The sequence below is a fragment of the Schistocerca cancellata genome, unplaced genomic scaffold (assembly GCF_023864275.1).
Source record: "Schistocerca cancellata isolate TAMUIC-IGC-003103 unplaced genomic scaffold, iqSchCanc2.1 HiC_scaffold_405, whole genome shotgun sequence".
Lineage (NCBI taxonomy): Eukaryota > Metazoa > Arthropoda > Insecta > Orthoptera > Acrididae > Schistocerca > Schistocerca cancellata.
The window spans coordinates 14,322-35,884 of NW_026046422.1; the positions used below are offsets into that span (position 1 = coordinate 14,322).

The window sequence follows — 21,563 nt, forward strand, 5'->3', positions numbered from 1 at the left end:
ACAATAAATAGCGCTCTCTCTCTCTCTCTTTACACAATCGCCTAACACACTGCAAGCCATTTCAGGGCAAATGTACTTGTTTCATTATACTACGAAACGGCCAATTGCATTTTCAAATTAAAAAAGCATCTACCTGATCCAACGTGATCCGCTACTCCACGCCCTTCATTCTCACAACACAACCTACCTCTTGCTAATTACATTACGTTTTACTTGTGATTATGGCTCAGCAATAGCCGAGCACTACGAAAAATACCTTATAGACTCATTTAATGTTCCCCTCCACGGAAATCTTTAGTAAAAGGCGAAAGATTTATTCGTTTTGAAGGGAAACCAGAGTGCCGATCAAAGCCCTCACTTCAATACTTATGGCTGCTTCTCTATTGCTTCTCCGCGAGAACGCGGAAAATTCTTTCCGTCTTGTCTACTTCTCTACCGTCAACAGACTTCCAGTGCCATGCAAGCACACACCCCAAACTAACTGTCAGCGCTGAAATACGTGTCTGCCAAATGTCGTCGATATTACTCTTTAGATAACTATTTTCATCATTTCTGTCACCATTCAAGCTGCTTCATTACCTCACCTGCCGACAGATGGCAGCACGCCTAATTCCTCTCGGCGACCCACCGTCAGACACACAACTAACTGCCCGCACTGCTCTGCATCTAACACTAATCTCTCTCCTCCCCACCACACTCGTTCACTGAAAAAACAGGCAACTAGATAGTTCTTTGAACGCAAAACTAGGCCACATCAGACGCAACCTGTATGTAGATGTATGGTGCAAGGGAAATATCCCCCTGCTCCCACACAACTAATTAATACTAGTTGACAACAGAAATAAAATTTCTGTCGATAGTATTTGAACCAGTCTTATTCATTTGCGAATTCCATGCATTCCTTCTTGCAGATAACAGTGCCTTGCAAATCACTCAATTCATGTTTGCTAGCCAAACGCGCTCCTCCTAAATGTTCCGTACATCATGCATTAGTGCTGATTATCAAGACTGTGTTGTGTGTCAGCCGTTTATGGTCATCAATTGCACTCTTCTTGTGTTGCTCACTCATTCTTGTAACTCAAAAGTACGTCGTTGTCATCCAAGCCTAGCACTTGGAGCAGGCCAAATCAAATGGCTCGTCCCCGTGCCACTCGAGAAACTCCCACAAGGCTTTCATGACATGTCGCAATCAAAGTCCTTCCACAACCTGTAGCGACATTGCTGCAACGACGCGGGTCCCGATACCAAAAGTATGACTTATGCTTGCTTCTATTCTATATAATAAAACCACCACTCGGAAAGCGCTATTCCCTTCCCACATCCCTCAGAATGTGGTGAACGATCATCGATTACAACCAAGATGCGATGAATCTCGATCGCAAGCCTCACGCTCAGGGACAGTGCTACCACTCATCATCGTGGTTACGTCTACTCCAGCTTTGAACTAGAGAGAGTTGAAGACATACTACAGAAATGATCCTGTGAAGTATGATCTTGCTAGCAAGCTATCACCGCTCGCTACTTATGCCACGAGACCGTCAACACGCCCTACGAGAATACGACACACTCTTCACATTTCGCGATTTACTTATCGAAGAATTTCTTAAGCTCGGACATTCTGCAAAGAACCTACTTCTACTCTTACTTGGCCGCCATGATCTCACTCAGCTATTTTGTGCGCTACCAGTGCTTCTTGTCTTCCGAAATGAGAGACCATTGCCTCACGCGAGACTGTATGTAAACACCGCTTGCACCTCCGGCCGCTAGATGGGGGCCTGGGGCACATACAGTAGCATCCTATGGCGCAAGCAGACATGCCAAATAGCCACTGAAAGACAAACACACAAGACGGCGTTCATACGACTCTTGTGCTTTCTTTAAAGCCGCCTCTCTCTTCGAAAATTTTCGCACCGCACTAGTTTATTCACCTCACCCTAACAGTGCAAACTCTTGTCGATATATCGCCACTTTCATGCATACTTCCTCTTTCGTTTCACTTTGCGTCTAGCTTGATACCCGCCCAAGAGCTGCTGATATATAATACTCGCAATAAATGTGTTTCTCTCTGTATCTCTTTTCGCCTATCACGAGTATTGCTTTTCCTCACATGGCAATTATGAAAACACCCACAGCTAAACAAACACTTACACTCAGCGCCACGTCCATACTATCAATCATACGCCAGTAATTTCACAGCTACTTGCTCCACTAATACATTTCTTATGTCTACTGTTAAACAGATGAAGAATCAAAGTATACAACAAGTCTCTGTGAACATCACTGTCAGGACATTTTACAGACCTACGCATACCATGCCAATCTTTATGCTTCAACTATGATGGCCATGTGCTATGAATAAAGAAATTTCTCATAAAATAACAATTTTACGACTACTCCGACAAGCTCCTTACTAAAATGCTAGATGTTTAGCAATCTCCCCCCCCCCCCCCTCAAAAAATCATCTCAGAATAATCTCAAGCAGTGCTTACATCCCATGAGCACTTCTTTGCAAACAAAACATCAAACTACTTTTTATACTAGCTTCCTTGTCACAGTGAACAGGAAACTAATGCTAGTGCCTCAGTTTACTAAAAAGCTTTTTTCGCTTGCAACAAATAAACTACCAACTTGAACCACTTGGATTTTCAGACACACACAGAAAACTTAATTCCACAGAAATTTAGGAGTAACAGTGGTTACCTCACATTTTCACACACACTCAAATAGCTACTTCTGTGCACTTCACACAATGTTCTCATCGTGTTCCACCAGAGAACACAGTTATCACTATGAATGGATTCTGGTAAAAGAGCATTAAAAAAAAACAAACAGCCTGATCAAAGTGATTATCTGCCAATATCATGTCACTCTATACCCGAGGGAAACTAGAATGCAGGGAAAGGAGCTTTGTTGTGAGCAATGTGTTGGTATTTCATCATTTACTGGCCAAAGTCTTCTCAAGCCAAGTATGCACCAGCTCTGTCTATGGCTGGGTCAATCAAGAGCCCCTATCAATTTTACTTAAAAGACAAGCAGCATCAACAACTCACAGGAGGCACTGAACATTTATACCATTATCTGCACCACCTTCCACTGATTTACTGAAGAAGAAACTGCAAAGTCTGGCCAATTTTGTACACAAGTAATCTTGAAAACATTGGAGTCAACAGCAGATACATAGTTTCCAAGACTGTAGCTAGGAACAACCCTTCCATTTCAAGATTTATCTCTCACTGAGACACATCATACCCAAACTACAACTACCAGGAAATTGCTACTCAATTCATCTCTAGCTATCTATGTCATATTCAACAACTGTCTCTTTCTCACCTAAATCTTCTACAAAACTGAGTACACTGTTATGAACAAAGAACCAATGCCACATTATGGCAACAAGCCAGTGCCACTAATATCCACTCTATTGAAAACATTTGAAATGCTCATCCTGCCCAACTAACCACCATCTACAGCCCAAATCTCACTCACATCATACCTACAAATCACAAACTTGTGCGGTAAAAATAATTTTGGGTTTCAAAACACAATCTACTAATCACATACTAGTATTTATTACAAAGCCTCTCAATTCATCATTCACTTCCAAATATCGGCTTATATGCTGTTGTGCAACTGCAGTGCAAGTAAACACCCTCAAATCATCTAGAACTGAGATGCGGAAAGGGTTCACCAAGAGTTTCCAGGACAATAAATAGCGCTCTCTCTCTCTCTCTCTTTACACAATCGCCTAACACACTGCAAGCCATTTCAGGGCAAATGTACTTGTTTCATTATACTACGAAACGGCCAATTGCATTTTCAAATTAAAAAAGCATCTACCTGATCCAACGTGATCCGCTACTCCACGCCCTTCATTCTCACAACACAACCTACCTCTTGCTAATTACATTACGTTTTACTTGTGATTATGGCTCAGCAATAGCCGAGCACTACGAAAAATACCTTATAGACTCATTTAATGTTCCCCTCCACGGAAATCTTTAGTAAAAGGCGAAAGATTTATTCGTTTTGAAGGGAAACCAGAGTGCCGATCAAAGCCCTCACTTCAATACTTATGGCTGCTTCTCTATTGCTTCTCCGCGAGAACGCGGAAAATTCTTTCCGTCTTGTCTACTTCTCTACCGTCAACAGACTTCCAGTGCCATGCAAGCACACACCCCAAACTAACTGTCAGCGCTGAAATACGTGTCTGCCAAATGTCGTCGATATTACTCTTTAGATAACTATTTTCATCATTTCTGTCACCATTCAAGCTGCTTCATTACCTCACCTGCCGACAGATGGCAGCACGCCTAATTCCTCTCGGCGACCCACCGTCAGACACACAACTAACTGCCCGCACTGCTCTGCATCTAACACTAATCTCTCTCCTCCCCACCACACTCGTTCACTGAAAAAACAGGCAACTAGATAGTTCTTTGAACGCAAAACTAGGCCACATCAGACGCAACCTGTATGTAGATGTATGGTGCAAGGGAAATATCCCCCTGCTCCCACACAACTAATTAATACTAGTTGACAACAGAAATAAAATTTCTGTCGATAGTATTTGAACCAGTCTTATTCATTTGCGAATTCCATGCATTCCTTCTTGCAGATAACAGTGCCTTGCAAATCACTCAATTCATGTTTGCTAGCCAAACGCGCTCCTCCTAAATGTTCCGTACATCATGCATTAGTGCTGATTATCAAGACTGTGTTGTGTGTCAGCCGTTTATGGTCATCAATTGCACTCTTCTTGTGTTGCTCACTCATTCTTGTAACTCAAAAGTACGTCGTTGTCATCCAAGCCTAGCACTTGGAGCAGGCCAAATCAAATGGCTCGTCCCCGTGCCACTCGAGAAACTCCCACAAGGCTTTCATGACATGTCGCAATCAAAGTCCTTCCACAACCTGTAGCGACATTGCTGCAACGACGCGGGTCCCGATACCAAAAGTATGACTTATGCTTGCTTCTATTCTATATAATAAAACCACCACTCGGAAAGCGCTATTCCCTTCCCACATCCCTCAGAATGTGGTGAACGATCATCGATTACAACCAAGATGCGATGAATCTCGATCGCAAGCCTCACGCTCAGGGACAGTGCTACCACTCATCATCGTGGTTACGTCTACTCCAGCTTTGAACTAGAGAGAGTTGAAGACATACTACAGAAATGATCCTGTGAAGTATGATCTTGCTAGCAAGCTATCACCGCTCGCTACTTATGCCACGAGACCGTCAACACGCCCTACGAGAATACGACACACTCTTCACATTTCGCGATTTACTTATCGAAGAATTTCTTAAGCTCGGACATTCTGCAAAGAACCTACTTCTACTCTTACTTGGCCGCCATGATCTCACTCAGCTATTTTGTGCGCTACCAGTGCTTCTTGTCTTCCGAAATGAGAGACCATTGCCTCACGCGAGACTGTATGTAAACACCGCTTGCACCTCCGGCCGCTAGATGGGGGCCTGGGGCACATACAGTAGCATCCTATGGCGCAAGCAGACATGCCAAATAGCCACTGAAAGACAAACACACAAGACGGCGTTCATACGACTCTTGTGCTTTCTTTAAAGCCGCCTCTCTCTTCGAAAATTTTCGCACCGCACTAGTTTATTCACCTCACCCTAACAGTGCAAACTCTTGTCGATATATCGCCACTTTCATGCATACTTCCTCTTTCGTTTCACTTTGCGTCTAGCTTGATACCCGCCCAAGAGCTGCTGATATATAATACTCGCAATAAATGTGTTTCTCTCTGTATCTCTTTTCGCCTATCACGAGTATTGCTTTTCCTCACATGGCAATTATGAAAACACCCACAGCTAAACAAACACTTACACTCAGCGCCACGTCCATACTATCAATCATACGCCAGTAATTTCACAGCTACTTGCTCCACTAATACATTTCTTATGTCTACTGTTAAACAGATGAAGAATCAAAGTATACAACAAGTCTCTGTGAACATCACTGTCAGGACATTTTACAGACCTACGCATACCATGCCAATCTTTATGCTTCAACTATGATGGCCATGTGCTATGAATAAAGAAATTTCTCATAAAATAACAATTTTACGACTACTCCGACAAGCTCCTTACTAAAATGCTAGATGTTTAGCAATCTCCCCCCCCCCCCTCAAAAAATCATCTCAGAATAATCTCAAGCAGTGCTTACATCCCATGAGCACTTCTTTGCAAACAAAACCACAAACTACTTTTTATACTAGCTTCCTTGTCACAGTGAACAGGAAACTAATGCTAGTGCCTCAGTTTACTAAAAAGCTTTTTTCGCTTGCAACAAATAAACTACCAACTTGAACCACTTGGATTTTCAGACACACACAGAAAACTTAATTCCACAGAAATTTAGGAGTAACAGTGGTTACCTCACATTTTCACACACACTCAAATAGCTACTTCTGTGCACTTCACACTATGTTCTCATCGTGTTCCACCAGAGAACACAGTTATCACTATGAATGGATTCTGGTAAAAGAGCATTAAAAAAAAACAAACAGCCTGATCAAAGTGATTATCTGCCAATATCATGTCACTCTATACCCGAGGGAAACTAGAATGCAGGGAAAGGAGCTTTGTTGTGAGCAATGTGTTGGTATTTCATCATTTACTGGCCAAAGTCTTCTCAAGCCAAGTATGCACCAGCTCTGTCTATGGCTGGGTCAATCAAGAGCCCCTATCAATTTTACTTAAAAGACAAGCAGCATCAACAACTCACAGGAGGCACTGAACATTTATACCATTATCTGCACCACCTTCCACTGATTTACTGAAGAAGAAACTGCAAAGTCTGGCCAATTTTGTACACAAGTAATCTTGAAAACATTGGAGTCAACAGCAGATACATAGTTTCCAAGACTGTAGCTAGGAACAACCCTTCCATTTCAAGATTTATCTCTCACTGAGACACATCATACCCAAACTACAACTACCAGGAAATTGCTACTCAATTCATCTCTAGCTATCTATGTCATATTCAACAACTGTCTCTTTCTCACCTAAATCTTCTACAAAACTGAGTACACTGTTATGAACAAAGAACCAATGCCACATTATGGCAACAAGCCAGTGCCACTAATATCCACTCTATTGAAAACAATTGAAATGCTCATCCTGCCCAACTAACCACCATCTACAGCCCAAATCTCACTCACATCATACCTACAAATCACAAACTTGTGCGGTAAAAATAATTTTGGGTTTCAAAACACAATCTACTAATCACATACTAGTATTTATTACAAAGCCTCTCAATTCATCATTCACTTCCAAATATCGGCTTATATGCTGTTGTGCAACTGCAGTGCAAGTAAACACCCTCAAATCATCTAGAACTGAGATGCGGAAAGGGTTCACCAAGAGTTTCCAGGACAATAAATAGCGCTCTCTCTCTCTCTCTCTTTACACAATCGCCTAACACACTGCAAGCCATTTCAGGGCAAATGTACTTGTTTCATTATACTACGAAACGGCCAATTGCATTTTCAAATTAAAAAAGCATCTACCTGATCCAACGTGATCCGCTACTCCACGCCCTTCATTCTCACAACACAACCTACCTCTTGCTAATTACATTACGTTTTACTTGTGATTATGGCTCAGCAATAGCCGAGCACTACGAAAAATACCTTATAGACTCATTTAATGTTCCCCTCCACGGAAATCTTTAGTAAAAGGCGAAAGATTTATTCGTTTTGAAGGGAAACCAGAGTGCCGATCAAAGCCCTCACTTCAATACTTATGGCTGCTTCTCTATTGCTTCTCCGCGAGAACGCGGAAAATTCTTTCCGTCTTGTCTACTTCTCTACCGTCAACAGACTTCCAGTGCCATGCAAGCACACACCCCAAACTAACTGTCAGCGCTGAAATACGTGTCTGCCAAATGTCGTCGATATTACTCTTTAGATAACTATTTTCATCATTTCTGTCACCATTCAAGCTGCTTCATTACCTCACCTGCCGACAGATGGCAGCACGCCTAATTCCTCTCGGCGACCCACCGTCAGACACACAACTAACTGCCCGCACTGCTCTGCATCTAACACTAATCTCTCTCCTCCCCACCACACTCGTTCACTGAAAAAACAGGCAACTAGATAGTTCTTTGAACGCAAAACTAGGCCACATCAGACGCAACCTGTATGTAGATGTATGGTGCAAGGGAAATATCCCCCTGCTCCCACACAACTAATTAATACTAGTTGACAACAGAAATAAAATTTCTGTCGATAGTATTTGAACCAGTCTTATTCATTTGCGAATTCCATGCATTCCTTCTTGCAGATAACAGTGCCTTGCAAATCACTCAATTCATGTTTGCTAGCCAAACGCGCTCCTCCTAAATGTTCCGTACATCATGCATTAGTGCTGATTATCAAGACTGTGTTGTGTGTCAGCCGTTTATGGTCATCAATTGCACTCTTCTTGTGTTGCTCACTCATTCTTGTAACTCAAAAGTACGTCGTTGTCATCCAAGCCTAGCACTTGGAGCAGGCCAAATCAAATGGCTCGTCCCCGTGCCACTCGAGAAACTCCCACAAGGCTTTCATGACATGTCGCAATCAAAGTCCTTCCACAACCTGTAGCGACATTGCTGCAACGACGCGGGTCCCGATACCAAAAGTATGACTTATGCTTGCTTCTATTCTATATAATAAAACCACCACTCGGAAAGCGCTATTCCCTTCCCACATCCCTCAGAATGTGGTGAACGATCATCGATTACAACCAAGATGCGATGAATCTCGATCGCAAGCCTCACGCTCAGGGACAGTGCTACCACTCATCATCGTGGTTACGTCTACTCCAGCTTTGAACTAGAGAGAGTTGAAGACATACTACAGAAATGATCCTGTGAAGTATGATCTTGCTAGCAAGCTATCACCGCTCGCTACTTATGCCACGAGACCGTCAACACGCCCTACGAGAATACGACACACTCTTCACATTTCGCGATTTACTTATCGAAGAATTTCTTAAGCTCGGACATTCTGCAAAGAACCTACTTCTACTCTTACTTGGCCGCCATGATCTCACTCAGCTATTTTGTGCGCTACCAGTGCTTCTTGTCTTCCGAAATGAGAGACCATTGCCTCACGCGAGACTGTATGTAAACACCGCTTGCACCTCCGGCCGCTAGATGGGGGCCTGGGGCACATACAGTAGCATCCTATGGCGCAAGCAGACATGCCAAATAGCCACTGAAAGACAAACACACAAGACGGCGTTCATACGACTCTTGTGCTTTCTTTAAAGCCGCCTCTCTCTTCGAAAATTTTCGCACCGCACTAGTTTATTCACCTCACCCTAACAGTGCAAACTCTTGTCGATATATCGCCACTTTCATGCATACTTCCTCTTTCGTTTCACTTTGCGTCTAGCTTGATACCCGCCCAAGAGCTGCTGATATATAATACTCGCAATAAATGTGTTTCTCTCTGTATCTCTTTTCGCCTATCACGAGTATTGCTTTTCCTCACATGGCAATTATGAAAACACCCACAGCTAAACAAACACTTACACTCAGCGCCACGTCCATACTATCAATCATACGCCAGTAATTTCACAGCTACTTGCTCCACTAATACATTTCTTATGTCTACTGTTAAACAGATGAAGAATCAAAGTATACAACAAGTCTCTGTGAACATCACTGTCAGGACATTTTACAGACCTACGCATACCATGCCAATCTTTATGCTTCAACTATGATGGCCATGTGCTATGAATAAAGAAATTTCTCATAAAATAACAATTTTACGACTACTCCGACAAGCTCCTTACTAAAATGCTAGATGTTTAGCAATCTCCCCCCCCCCCCTCAAAAAATCATCTCAGAATAATCTCAAGCAGTGCTTACATCCCATGAGCACTTCTTTGCAAACAAAACCACAAACTACTTTTTATACTAGCTTCCTTGTCACAGTGAACAGGAAACTAATGCTAGTGCCTCAGTTTACTAAAAAGCTTTTTTCGCTTGCAACAAATAAACTACCAACTTGAACCACTTGGATTTTCAGACACACACAGAAAACTTAATTCCACAGAAATTTAGGAGTAACAGTGGTTACCTCACATTTTCACACACACTCAAATAGCTACTTCTGTGCACTTCACACTATGTTCTCATCGTGTTCCACCAGAGAACACAGTTATCACTATGAATGGATTCTGGTAAAAGAGCATTAAAAAAAAACAAACAGCCTGATCAAAGTGATTATCTGCCAATATCATGTCACTCTATACCCGAGGGAAACTAGAATGCAGGGAAAGGAGCTTTGTTGTGAGCAATGTGTTGGTATTTCATCATTTACTGGCCAAAGTCTTCTCAAGCCAAGTATGCACCAGCTCTGTCTATGGCTGGGTCAATCAAGAGCCCCTATCAATTTTACTTAAAAGACAAGCAGCATCAACAACTCACAGGAGGCACTGAACATTTATACCATTATCTGCACCACCTTCCACTGATTTACTGAAGAAGAAACTGCAAAGTCTGGCCAATTTTGTACACAAGTAATCTTGAAAACATTGGAGTCAACAGCAGATACATAGTTTCCAAGACTGTAGCTAGGAACAACCCTTCCATTTCAAGATTTATCTCTCACTGAGACACATCATACCCAAACTACAACTACCAGGAAATTGCTACTCAATTCATCTCTAGCTATCTATGTCATATTCAACAACTGTCTCTTTCTCACCTAAATCTTCTACAAAACTGAGTACACTGTTATGAACAAAGAACCAATGCCACATTATGGCAACAAGCCAGTGCCACTAATATCCACTCTATTGAAAACAATTGAAATGCTCATCCTGCCCAACTAACCACCATCTACAGCCCAAATCTCACTCACATCATACCTACAAATCACAAACTTGTGCGGTAAAAATAATTTTGGGTTTCAAAACACAATCTACTAATCACATACTAGTATTTATTACAAAGCCTCTCAATTCATCATTCACTTCCAAATATCGGCTTATATGCTGTTGTGCAACTGCAGTGCAAGTAAACACCCTCAAATCATCTAGAACTGAGATGCGGAAAGGGTTCACCAAGAGTTTCCAGGACAATAAATAGCGCTCTCTCTCTCTCTCTCTCTCTCTTTACACAATCGCCTAACACACTGCAAGCCATTTCAGGGCAAATGTACTTGTTTCATTATACTACGAAACGGCCAATTGCATTTTCAAATTAAAAAAGCATCTACCTGATCCAACGTGATCCGCTACTCCACGCCCTTCATTCTCACAACACAACCTACCTCTTGCTAATTACATTACGTTTTACTTGTGATTATGGCTCAGCAATAGCCGAGCACTACGAAAAATACCTTATAGACTCATTTAATGTTCCCCTCCACGGAAATCATTAGTAAAAGGCGAAAGATTTATTCGTTTTGAAGGGAAACCAGAGTGCCGATCAAAGCCCTCACTTCAATACTTATGGCTGCTTCTCTATTGCTTCTCCGCGAGAACGCGGAAAATTCTTTCCGTCTTGTCTACTTCTCTACCGTCAACAGACTTCCAGTGCCATGCAAGCACACACCCCAAACTAACTGTCAGCGCTGAAATACGTGTCTGCCAAATGTCGTCGATATTACTCTTTAGATAACTATTTTCATCATTTCTGTCACCATTCAAGCTGCTTCATTACCTCACCTGCCGACAGATGGCAGCACGCCTAATTCCTCTCGGCGACCCACCGTCAGACACACAACTAACTGCCCGCACTGCTCTGCATCTAACACTAATCTCTCTCCTCCCCACCACACTCGTTCACTGAAAAAACAGGCAACTAGATAGTTCTTTGAACGCAAAACTAGGCCACATCAGACGCAACCTGTATGTAGATGTATGGTGCAAGGGAAATATCCCCCTGCTCCCACACAACTAATTAATACTAGTTGACAACAGAAATAAAATTTCTGTCGATAGTATTTGAACCAGTCTTATTCATTTGCGAATTCCATGCATTCCTTCTTGCAGATAACAGTGCCTTGCAAATCACTCAATTCATGTTTGCTAGCCAAACGCGCTCCTCCTAAATGTTCCGTACATCATGCATTAGTGCTGATTATCAAGACTGTGTTGTGTGTCAGCCGTTTATGGTCATCAATTGCACTCTTCTTGTGTTGCTCACTCATTCTTGTAACTCAAAAGTACGTCGTTGTCATCCAAGCCTAGCACTTGGAGCAGGCCAAATCAAATGGCTCGTCCCCGTGCCACTCGAGAAACTCCCACAAGGCTTTCATGACATGTCGCAATCAAAGTCCTTCCACAACCTGTAGCGACATTGCTGCAACGACGCGGGTCCCGATACCAAAAGTATGACTTATGCTTGCTTCTATTCTATATAATAAAACCACCACTCGGAAAGCGCTATTCCCTTCCCACATCCCTCAGAATGTGGTGAACGATCATCGATTACAACCAAGATGCGATGAATCTCGATCGCAAGCCTCACGCTCAGGGACAGTGCTACCACTCATCATCGTGGTTACGTCTACTCCAGCTTTGAACTAGAGAGAGTTGAAGACATACTACAGAAATGATCCTGTGAAGTATGATCTTGCTAGCAAGCTATCACCGCTCGCTACTTATGCCACGAGACCGTCAACACGCCCTACGAGAATACGACACACTCTTCACATTTCGCGATTTACTTATCGAAGAATTTCTTAAGCTCGGACATTCTGCAAAGAACCTACTTCTACTCTTACTTGGCCGCCATGATCTCACTCAGCTATTTTGTGCGCTACCAGTGCTTCTTGTCTTCCGAAATGAGAGACCATTGCCTCACGCGAGACTGTATGTAAACACCGCTTGCACCTCCGGCCGCTAGATGGGGGCCTGGGGCACATACAGTAGCATCCTATGGCGCAAGCAGACATGCCAAATAGCCACTGAAAGACAAACACACAAGACGGCGTTCATACGACTCTTGTGCTTTCTTTAAAGCCGCCTCTCTCTTCGAAAATTTTCGCACCGCACTAGTTTATTCACCTCACCCTAACAGTGCAAACTCTTGTCGATATATCGCCACTTTCATGCATACTTCCTCTTTCGTTTCACTTTGCGTCTAGCTTGATACCCGCCCAAGAGCTGCTGATATATAATACTCGCAATAAATGTGTTTCTCTCTGTATCTCTTTTCGCCTATCACGAGTATTGCTTTTCCTCACATGGCAATTATGAAAACACCCACAGCTAAACAAACACTTACACTCAGCGCCACGTCCATACTATCAATCATACGCCAGTAATTTCACAGCTACTTGCTCCACTAATACATTTCTTATGTCTACTGTTAAACAGATGAAGAATCAAAGTATACAACAAGTCTCTGTGAACATCACTGTCAGGACATTTTACAGACCTACGCATACCATGCCAATCTTTATGCTTCAACTATGATGGCCATGTGCTATGAATAAAGAAATTTCTCATAAAATAACAATTTTACGACTACTCCGACAAGCTCCTTACTAAAATGCTAGATGTTTAGCAATCTCCCCCCCCCCCCTCAAAAAATCATCTCAGAATAATCTCAAGCAGTGCTTACATCCCATGAGCACTTCTTTGCAAACAAAACCACAAACTACTTTTTATACTAGCTTCCTTGTCACAGTGAACAGGAAACTAATGCTAGTGCCTCAGTTTACTAAAAAGCTTTTTTCGCTTGCAACAAATAAACTACCAACTTGAACCACTTGGATTTTCAGACACACACAGAAAACTTAATTCCACAGAAATTTAGGAGTAACAGTGGTTACCTCACATTTTCACACACACTCAAATAGCTACTTCTGTGCACTTCACACAATGTTCTCATCGTGTTCCACCAGAGAACACAGTTATCACTATGAATGGATTCTGGTAAAAGAGCATTAAAAAAAAAAACAAACAGCCTGATCAAAGTGATTATCTGCCAATATCATGTCACTCTATACCCGAGGGAAACTAGAATGCAGGGAAAGGAGCTTTGTTGTAAGCAATGTGTTGGTATTTCATCATTTACTGGCCAAAGTCTTCTCAAGCCAAGTATGCACCAGCTCTGTCTATGGCTGGGTCAATCAAGAGCCCCTATCAATTTTACTTAAAAGACAAGCAGCATCAACAACTCACAGGAGGCACTGAACATTTATACCATTATCTGCACCACCTTCCACTGATTTACTGAAGAAGAAACTGCAAAGTCTGGCCAATTTTGTACACAAGTAATCTTGAAAACATTGGAGTCAACAGCAGATACATAGTTTCCAAGACTGTAGCTAGGAACAACCCTTCCATTTCAAGATTTATCTCTCACTGAGACACATCATACCCAAACTACAACTACCAGGAAATTGCTACTCAATTCATCTCTAGCTATCTATGTCATATTCAACAACTGTCTCTTTCTCACCTAAATCTTCTACAAAACTGAGTACACTGTTATGAACAAAGAACCAATGCCACATTATGGCAACAAGCCAGTGCCACTAATATCCACTCTATTGAAAACAATTGAAATGCTCATCCTGCCCAACTAACCACCATCTACAGCCCAAATCTCACTCACATCATACCTACAAATCACAAACTTGTGCGGTAAAAATAATTTTGGGTTTCAAAACACAATCTACTAATCACATACTAGTATTTATTACAAAGCCTCTCAATTCATCATTCACTTCCAAATATCGGCTTATATGCTGTTGTGCAACTGCAGTGCAAGTAAACACCCTCAAATCATCTAGAACTGAGATGCGGAAAGGGTTCACCAAGAGTTTCCAGGACAATAAATAGCGCTCTCTCTCTCTCTCTCTCTCTCTTTACACAATCGCCTAACACACTGCAAGCCATTTCAGGGCAAATGTACTTGTTTCATTATACTACGAAACGGCCAATTGCATTTTCAAATTAAAAAAGCATCTACCTGATCCAACGTGATCCGCTACTCCACGCCCTTCATTCTCACAACACAACCTACCTCTTGCTAATTACATTACGTTTTACTTGTGATTATGGCTCAGCAATAGCCGAGCACTACGAAAAATACCTTATAGACTCATTTAATGTTCCCCTCCACGGAAATCTTTAGTAAAAGGCGAAAGATTTATTCGTTTTGAAGGGAAACCAGAGTGCCGATCAAAGCCCTCACTTCAATACTTATGGCTGCTTCTCTATTGCTTCTCCGCGAGAACGCGGAAAATTCTTTCCGTCTTGTCTACTTCTCTACCGTCAACAGACTTCCAGTGCCATGCAAGCACACACCCCAAACTAACTGTCAGCGCTGAAATACGTGTCTGCCAAATGTCGTCGATATTACTCTTTAGATAACTATTTTCATCATTTCTGTCACCATTCAAGCTGCTTCATTACCTCACCTGCCGACAGATGGCAGCACGCCTAATTCCTCTCGGCGACCCACCGTCAGACACACAACTAACTGCCCGCACTGCTCTGCATCTAACACTAATCTCTCTCCTCCCCACCACACTCGTTCACTGAAAAAACAGGCAACTAGATAGTTCTTTGAACGCAAAACTAGGCCACATCAGACGCAACCTGTATGTAGATGTATGGTGCAAGGGAAATATCCCCCTGCTCCCACACAACTAATTAATACTAGTTGACAACAGAAATAAAATTTCTGTCGATAGTATTTGAACCAGTCTTATTCATTTGCGAATTCCATGCATTCCTTCTTGCAGATAACAGTGCCTTGCAAATCACTCAATTCATGTTTGCTAGCCAAACGCGCTCCTCCTAAATGTTCCGTACATCATGCATTAGTGCTGATTATCAAGACTGTGTTGTGTGTCAGCCGTTTATGGTCATCAATTGCACTCTTCTTGTGTTGCTCACTCATTCTTGTAACTCAAAAGTACGTCGTTGTCATCCAAGCCTAGCACTTGGAGCAGGCCAAATCAAATGGCTCGTCCCCGTGCCACTCGAGAAACTCCCACAAGGCTTTCATGACATGTCGCAATCAAAGTCCTTCCACAACCTGTAGCGACATTGCTGCAACGACGCGGGTCCCGATACCAAAAGTATGACTTATGCTTGCTTCTATTCTATATAATAAAACCACCACTCGGAAAGCGCTATTCCCTTCCCACATCCCTCAGAATGTGGTGAACGATCATCGATTACAACCAAGATGCGATGAATCTCGATCGCAAGCCTCACGCTCAGGGACAGTGCTACCACTCATCATCGTGGTTACGTCTACTCCAGCTTTGAACTAGAGAGAGTTGAAGACATACTACGAAATGATCCTGTGAAGTATGATCTTGCTAGCAAGCTATCACCGCTCGCTACTTATGCCACGAGACCGTCAACACGCCCTACGAGAATACGACACACTCTTCACATTTCGCGATTTACTTATCGAAGAATTTCTTAAGCTCGGACATTCTGCAAAGAACCTACTTCTACTCTTACTTGGCCGCCATGATCTCACTCAGCTATTTTGTGCGCTACCAGTGCTTCTTGTCTTCCGAAATGAGAGACCATTGCCTCACGCGAGACTGTATGTAAACACCGCTTGCACCTCCGGCCGCTAGATGGGGGCCTGGGGCACATACAGTAGCATCCTATGGCGCAAGCAGACATGCCAAATAGCCACTGAAAGACAAACACACAAGACGGCGTTCATACGACTCTTGTGCTTTCTTTAAAGCCGCCTCTCTCTTCGAAAATTTTCGCACCGCACTAGTTTATTCACCTCACCCTAACAGTGCAAACTCTTGTCGATATATCGCCACTTTCATGCATACTTCCTCTTTCGTTTCACTTTGCGTCTAGCTTGATACCCGCCCAAGAGCTGCTGATATATAATACTCGCAATAAATGTGTTTCTCTCTGTATCTCTTTTCGCCTATCACGAGTATTGCTTTTCCTCACATGGCAATTATGAAAACACCCACAGCTAAACAAACACTTACACTCAGCGCCACGTCCATACTATCAATCATACGCCAGTAATTTCACAGCTACTTGCTCCACTAATACATTTCTTATGTCTACTGTTAAACAGATGAAGAATCAAAGTATACAACAAGTCTCTGTGAACATCACTGTCAGGACATTTTACAGACCTACGCATACCATGCCAATCTTTATGCTTCAACTATGATGGCCATGTGCTATGAATAAAGAAATTTCTCATAAAATAACAATTTTACGACTACTCCGACAAGCTCCTTACTAAAATGCTAGATGTTTAGCAATCTCCCCCCCCCCCCCCCTCAAAAAATCATCTCAGAATAATCTCAAGCAGTGCTTACATCCCATGAGCACTTCTTTGCAAACAAAACCACAAACTACTTTTTATACTAGCTTCCTTGTCACAGTGAACAGGAAACTAATGCTAGTGCCTCAGTTTACTAAAAAGCTTTTTTCGCTTGCAACAAATAAACTACCAACTTGAACCACTTGGATTTTCAGACACACACAGAAAACTTAATTCCACAGAAATTTAGGAGTAACAGTGGTTACCTCACATTTTCACACACACTCAAATAGCTACTTCTGTGCACTTCACACAATGTTCTCATCGTGTTCCACCAGAGAACACAGTTATCACTATGAATGGATTCTGGTAAAAGAGCATTAAAAAAAAAACAAACAGCCTGATCAAAGTGATTATCTGCCAATATCATGTCACTCTATACCCGAGGGAAACTAGAATGCAGGGAAAGGAGCTTTGTTGTGAGCAATGTGTTGGTATTTCATCATTTACTGGCCAAAGTCTTCTCAAGCCAAGTATGCACCAGCTCTGTCTATGGCTGGGTCAATCAAGAGCCCCTATCAATTTTACTTAAAAGACAAGCAGCATCAACAACTCACAGGAGGCACTGAACATTTATACCATTATCTGCACCACCTTCCACTCATTTACTGAAGAAGAAACTGCAAAGTCTGGCCAATTTTGTACACAAGTAATCTTGAAAACATTGGAGTCAACAGCAGATACATAGTTTCCAAGACTGTAGCTAGGAACAACCCTTCCATTTCAAGATTTATCTCTCACTGAGACACATCATACCCAAACTACAACTACCAGGAAATTGCTACTCAATTCATCTCTAGCTATCTATGTCATATTCAACAACTGTCTCTTTCTCACCTAAATCTTCTACAAAACTGAGTACACTGTTATGAACAAAGAACCAATGCCACATTATGGCAACAAGCCAGTGCCACTAATATCCACTCTATTGAAAACAATTGAAATGCTCATCCTGCCCAACTAACCACCATCTACAGCCCAAATCTCACTCACATCATACCTACAAATCACAAACTTGTGCGGTAAAAATAATTTTGGGTTTCAAAACACAATCTACTAATCACATACTAGTATTTATTACAAAGCCTCTCAATTCATCATTCACTTCCAAATATCGGCTTATATGCTGTTGTGCAACTGCAGTGCAAGTAAACACCCTCAAATCATCTAGAACTGAGATGCGGAAAGGGTTCACCAAGAGTTTCCAGGACAATAAATAGCGCTCTCTCTCTCTCTCTCTTTACACAATCGCCTAACACACTGCAAGCCATTTCAGGGCAAATGTACTTGTTTCATTATACTACGAAACGGCCAATTGCATTTTCAAATTAAAAAAGCATCTACCTGATCCAACGTGATCCGCTACTCCACGCCCTTCATTCTCACAACACAACCTACCTCTTGCTAATTACATTACGTTTTACTTGTGATTATGGCTCAGCAATAGCCGAGCACTACGAAAAATACCTTATAGACTCATTTAATGTTCCCCTCCACGGAAATCTTTAGTAAAAGGCGAAAGATTTATTCGTTTTGAAGGGAAACCAGAGTGCCGATCAAAGCCCTCACTTCAATACTTATGGCTGCTTCTCTATTGCTTCTCCGCGAGAACGCGGAAAATTCTTTCCGTCTTGTCTACTTCTCTACCGTCAACAGACTTCCAGTGCCATGCAAGCACACACCCCAAACTAACTGTCAGCGCTGAAATACGTGTCTGCCAAATGTCGTCGATATTACTCTTTAGATAACTATTTTCATCATTTCTGTCACCATTCAAGCTGCTTCATTACCTCACCTGCCGACAGATGGCAGCACGCCTAATTCCTCTCGGCGACCCACCGTCAGACACACAACTAACTGCCCGCACTGCTCTGCATCTAACACTAATCTCTCTCCTCCCCACCACACTCGTTCACTGAAAAAACAGGCAACTAGATAGTTCTTTGAACGCAAAACTAGGCCACATCAGACGCAACCTGTATGTAGATGTATGGTGCAAGGGAAATATCCCCCTGCTCCCACACAACTAATTAATACTAGTTGACAACAGAAATAAAATTTCTGTCGATAGTATTTGAACCAGTCTTATTCATTTGCGAATTCCATGCATTCCTTCTTGCAGATAACAGTGCCTTGCAAATCACTCAATTCATGTTTGCTAGCCAAACGCGCTCCTCCTAAATGTTCCGTACATCATGCATTAGTGCTGATTATCAAGACTGTGTTGTGTGTCAGCCGTTTATGGTCATCAATTGCACTCTTCTTGTGTTGCTCACTCATTCTTGTAACTCAAAAGTACGTCGTTGTCATCCAAGCCTAGCACTTGGAGCAGGCCAAATCAAATGGCTCGTCCCCGTGCCACTCGAGAAACTCCCACAAGGCTTTCATGACATGTCGCAATCAAAGTCCTTCCACAACCTGTAGCGACATTGCTGCAACGACGCGGGTCCCGATACCAAAAGTATGACTTATGCTTGCTTCTATTCTATATAATAAAACCACCACTCGGAAAGCGCTATTCCCTTCCCACATCCCTCAGAATGTGGTGAACGATCATCGATTACAACCAAGATGCGATGAATCTCGATCGCAAGCCTCACGCTCAGGGACAGTGCTACCACTCATCATCGTGGTTACGTCTACTCCAGCTTTGAACTAGAGAGAGTTGAAGACATACTACAGAAATGATCCTGTGAAGTATGATCTTGCTAGCAAGCTATCACCGCTCGCTACTTATGCCACGAGACCGTCAACACGCCCTACGAGAATACGACACACTCTTCACATTTCGCGATTTACTTATCGAAGAATTTCTTAAGCTCGGACATTCTGCAAAGAACCTACTTCTACTCTTACTTGGCCGCCATGATCTCACTCAGCTATTTTGTGCGCTACCAGTGCTTCTTGTCTTCCGAAATGAGAGACCATTGCCTCACGCGAGACTGTATGTAAACACCGCTTGCACCTCCGGCCGCTAGATGGGGGCCTGGGGCACATACAGTAGCATCCTATGGCGCAAGCAGACATGCCAAATAGCCACTGAAAGACAAACACACAAGACGGCGTTCATACGACTCTTGTGCTTTCTTTAAAGCCGCCTCTCTCTTCGAAAATTTTCGCACCGCACTAGTTTATTCACCTCACCCTAACAGTGCAAACTCTTGTCGATATATCGCCACTTTCATGCATACTTCCTCTTTCGTTTCACTTTGCGTCTAGCTTGATACCCGCCCAAGAGCTGCTGATATATAATACTCGCAATAAATGTGTTTCTCTCTGTATCTCTTTTCGCCTATCACGAGTATTGCTTTTCCTCACATGGCAATTATGAAAACACCCACAGCTAAACAAACACTTACACTCAGCGCCACGTCCATACTATCAATCATACGCCAGTAATTTCACAGCTACTTGCTCCACTAATACATTTCTTATGTCTACTGTTAAACAGATGAAGAATCAAAGTATACAACAAGTCTCTGTGAACATCACTGTCAGGACATTTTACAGACCTACGCATACCATGCCAATCTTTATGCTTCAACTATGATGGCCATGTGCTATGAATAAAGAAATTTCTCATAAAATAACAATTTTACGACTACTCCGACAAGCTCCTTACTAAAATGCTAGATGTTTAGCAATCTCCCCCCCCCCCTCAAAAAATCATCTCAGAATAATCTCAAGCAGTGCTTACATCCCATGAGCACTTCTTTGCAAACAAAACCACAAACTACTTTTTATACTAGCTTCCTTGTCACAGTGAACAGGAAACTAATGCTAGTGCCTCAGTTTACTAAAAAGCTTTTTTCGCTTGCAACAAATAAACTACCAACTTGAACCACTTGGATTTTCAGACACACACAGAAAACTTAATTCCACAGAAATTTAGGAGTAACAGTGGTTACCTCACATTTTCACACACACTCAAATAGCTACTTCTGTGCACTTCACACAATGTTCTCATCGTGTTCCACCAGAGAACACAGTTATCACTATGAATGGATTCTGGTAAAAGAGCATTAAAAAAAAAAACAAACAGCCTGATCAAAGTGATTATCTGCCAATATCATGTCACTCTATACCCGAGGGAAACTAGAATGCAGGGAAAGGAGCTTTGTTGTGAGCAATGTGTTGGTATTTCATCATTTACTGGCCAAAGTCTTCTCAAGCCAAGTATGCACCAGCTCTGTCTATGGCTGGGTCAATCAAGAGCCCCTATCAATTTTACTTAAAAGACAAGCA

At 42.4% G+C, this 21,563-nt stretch overlaps 12 non-coding genes across 12 annotated transcripts; all 12 read right to left on the reverse strand.

The window, feature by feature from the left end:
• Positions 1–223: 223 nt before the first annotated feature.
• LOC126120015 (U5 spliceosomal RNA) lies at positions 224–342 on the reverse strand. Its single transcript, XR_007525950.1, has one exon. It is a non-coding gene; the product is annotated as a U5 spliceosomal RNA (small nuclear RNA).
• A 947-nt stretch (positions 343–1,289) lies between these two features.
• Positions 1,290–1,496, reverse strand: LOC126120108 (small nucleolar RNA U3). The gene has a single exon (XR_007526035.1). It is a non-coding gene; the product is annotated as a small nucleolar RNA U3 (small nucleolar RNA).
• A 2,431-nt stretch (positions 1,497–3,927) lies between these two features.
• On the reverse strand, positions 3,928–4,046 carry LOC126120016 (U5 spliceosomal RNA). The gene has a single exon (XR_007525951.1). It is a non-coding gene; the product is annotated as a U5 spliceosomal RNA (small nuclear RNA).
• Positions 4,047–4,993: 947 nt separating this feature from the next.
• LOC126120120 (small nucleolar RNA U3) lies at positions 4,994–5,200 on the reverse strand. Its single transcript, XR_007526046.1, has one exon. It is a non-coding gene; the product is annotated as a small nucleolar RNA U3 (small nucleolar RNA).
• Positions 5,201–7,629: 2,429 nt separating this feature from the next.
• On the reverse strand, positions 7,630–7,748 carry LOC126120017 (U5 spliceosomal RNA). Its single transcript, XR_007525952.1, has one exon. It is a non-coding gene; the product is annotated as a U5 spliceosomal RNA (small nuclear RNA).
• Positions 7,749–8,695: 947 nt separating this feature from the next.
• Positions 8,696–8,902, reverse strand: LOC126120009 (small nucleolar RNA U3). Its single transcript, XR_007525945.1, has one exon. It is a non-coding gene; the product is annotated as a small nucleolar RNA U3 (small nucleolar RNA).
• Positions 8,903–11,337: 2,435 nt separating this feature from the next.
• LOC126120078 (U5 spliceosomal RNA) lies at positions 11,338–11,456 on the reverse strand. The gene has a single exon (XR_007526007.1). It is a non-coding gene; the product is annotated as a U5 spliceosomal RNA (small nuclear RNA).
• Positions 11,457–12,403: 947 nt separating this feature from the next.
• Positions 12,404–12,610, reverse strand: LOC126120021 (small nucleolar RNA U3). Its single transcript, XR_007525956.1, has one exon. It is a non-coding gene; the product is annotated as a small nucleolar RNA U3 (small nucleolar RNA).
• A 2,437-nt stretch (positions 12,611–15,047) lies between these two features.
• LOC126120018 (U5 spliceosomal RNA) lies at positions 15,048–15,166 on the reverse strand. Its single transcript, XR_007525953.1, has one exon. It is a non-coding gene; the product is annotated as a U5 spliceosomal RNA (small nuclear RNA).
• A 947-nt stretch (positions 15,167–16,113) lies between these two features.
• Positions 16,114–16,319, reverse strand: LOC126120012 (small nucleolar RNA U3). The gene has a single exon (XR_007525947.1). It is a non-coding gene; the product is annotated as a small nucleolar RNA U3 (small nucleolar RNA).
• Positions 16,320–18,752: 2,433 nt separating this feature from the next.
• On the reverse strand, positions 18,753–18,871 carry LOC126120019 (U5 spliceosomal RNA). Its single transcript, XR_007525954.1, has one exon. It is a non-coding gene; the product is annotated as a U5 spliceosomal RNA (small nuclear RNA).
• A 947-nt stretch (positions 18,872–19,818) lies between these two features.
• LOC126120034 (small nucleolar RNA U3) lies at positions 19,819–20,025 on the reverse strand. The gene has a single exon (XR_007525967.1). It is a non-coding gene; the product is annotated as a small nucleolar RNA U3 (small nucleolar RNA).
• Between the last annotated feature and the right edge of the window lie 1,538 nt (positions 20,026–21,563).